We start from the raw sequence: 2,560 nt of genomic DNA, 5'->3' as shown, positions 1-2,560 counted from the left end.
GGCGACCTTCGGCCACCCCCCCGCACCCACACCGTCACAGAGGTCTGCCCCGACAGTACTATCATAGCAACAGTACAATCGTAGAAGTCGTGTGCCCCTTCGCAGGGGGTTGGGGGAGGTGAGAGTTACTTCGCGTGGAAAGTTTAACGTTTCTAAACGGAAGGAAATGTAAAATAGAACTTGTTATAATACATATATGGCAGAAATGATACATTAATTTTGAAACTTTTTTTGTTAATAACTTTTTAACGGACAGCGACCGCCACCTAAAACCTGCGGGAGGTCACTCAGGGTCATGACCTTGACAACATATGTCAAGGTCAAGATCATCGGGAGGGGCTCCCCTTTTCTAGATATTTACCATATTAAATTTGAGAAGTTTAAAAATCTAATTTTAAGCAAGTAAAGTTTGTTGCTTATTTTATGTAAACGTTCTTTATGATTAAATTAAAATTTAAACATAGATATTTTCTTTTAAGTTTAAGAGCTTTAGACAAATCCATTGTTTAAGAGTCTAATAAATATCTATATTTGCGTTTTTTTAAGTAACAATTATATTACTCTAAAGATTTATTTATTTAGACTAAAGAAACATGTCCAAAAAGTCAACGATTAAGAGAGGGTGTTAGAGAAAGTATAATCGTTGAGGTAGTTCTTAGATGGCGCTAAGCTATAAAATTAAGAATCTTGTCTGCGAATTTACTGTGAACATGTCTTTATGTCAGTAATGTTCGTTTCCTGAATTCTGCCGTTTTTTGTTTCTTTTCGTGCATCATTTTTTTTAGACGTTCGTTTGCCTTACTCTGAGAGAGCTCGCTCTGATCTCGTGTAACAGTTTCTGTTGTAATAAATCCGTAATAAACTTTATTGTAAAACGAAAACCGAGCCTAATTCATAACAGTAAAGAAAAATATGTATTCATATATATGTATATATTTTTCGATTAACCTGTGTTGGCTCACATTGGCTCAGAATATTTATTTTGTGATTTAAGTAAAATATTTCTAGCTAATTAAAACTTATGCGAATATGTACAACGGTAATAAGAGTAGATTGAAGTAACGATAGAAGTGTAACGGCTGAATTTATTACTGCTACTGTAAAAATTTAATAACGTTACCGTTACAGTTACAGATAGAAAAAAGTAACGATAATATTAATGATACTATAAGTATCTTATTTCTCACTCCTGTTATTTCTCACTCCTATACAGATATACAAGATATTCAAAAATTCGAGAGTAATCTGCAGCGTAAAGCAGTCGTGAAAAATTAAATAACAAAATAATTAAATTATATATTTAATTATATTATTTAGATATGTAATAAATTTATTTATTATATCTTTTTAAAATAACAAGAGATACTCTTAATGTGATTATGATATGGAATTTAAGATTAAAAATCTCCCTTCTTTCTCTCTCTCTCTCTCTCTTTCTCATCACAATGCTAAGTTATGGATTGTTATAGTTTAGTGTATATGTTACAAATAAAATGAAAGATGATACCAATTAACCTCTGAAATCAATCTTTTATTATATGAAGTTTCACTATCTAAAATTTTAATTTTTTCCCATTTGAATTTATGATCATGATGATTTGAAATAACCGATGTCTTTTTTTTAAAAATCATTTTTATGATTTTAATAATAGATATTGAATAAAAATATATTTTAATTCGCGAGTCTGTTATTGACAGATACACTAGACACCTTTGTGAATCTAGAATTCGATTTTTAAAAAATTAAAATTTTTATTCACAAAATTATAGTATTTTGTTTGTTGTTTTGCAGGTGATACTTTTATTTTATTAAGTAATCAGTTTATTATTTTCTAATTACAGTGCCTTACTGCAATCGACGGCTTGCCACGAGAAGGGCGTCGCCTCCGACCGACGATGAGAGTATCTCATCGGAGGCGGAGAATACTTCACCACGTGGGTCGCCGGTAAACCGCGGTGAAAATCGCGTCAATCGACGTGTTGTCAACGCGCAGAACACGACGGGCCGGAGGCGTCGTGGAAATCTGCCGAAGAAGGCAGTTAACATTCTAAAACGGTGGCTGAGCGACCACAAATTCAACGCCTATCCAAACGACGTTGAAAAGAAAACGCTCAGTCTCCAGACCAGCCTTACCATAATGCAGGTAAATAGTACACAAAAAATAAATTTTTAATGCTTAACACAGATTTATCTATATATCTCCCTAACCCAAACTAACACTTGTAAACTTTCCTATCTTATATACATATATTCATTAAAATTGTTTATAATCTGTAGGTGTTAAGTTCGGTTTTGTATATCTGTGTTAACTTTTATGTATTTTATTACTAATGCACAAATTTTAATATCTACAAATTACAAAAAATATTATAAAAGGAAGATTTACAAGTACACAGCATTAAAATTTGTATCAGAATATGGGACATTGTTATAATTACAAATTACAATTATAGCAATGTCCCATATTCTGATATAGCTTTTAATGCTGAAATTTGTAGATCTTTTTTTTATAATTTGACATCGTTTGTAATTTGTAAATATTAAAATTTATATATTAAT

General features: G+C 31.3%; 1 pseudogene; it reads left to right on the top strand.

Moving 5' to 3' along the window:
* Nucleotides 1-1,029: 1,029 nt before the first annotated feature.
* LOC108781196 (iroquois-class homeodomain protein IRX-3-like) overlaps nucleotides 1,030-2,560 on the top strand; it is a 6,778-nt pseudogene continuing 5,247 nt past the window's right edge.

Source organism: Cyphomyrmex costatus, unplaced genomic scaffold (assembly GCF_001594065.2).
Source record: "Cyphomyrmex costatus isolate MS0001 unplaced genomic scaffold, Ccosl1.0 scaffold794, whole genome shotgun sequence".
NCBI lineage: Eukaryota > Metazoa > Arthropoda > Insecta > Hymenoptera > Formicidae > Cyphomyrmex > Cyphomyrmex costatus.
This window is presented reverse-complemented; position numbering and strand designations above follow the sequence as displayed.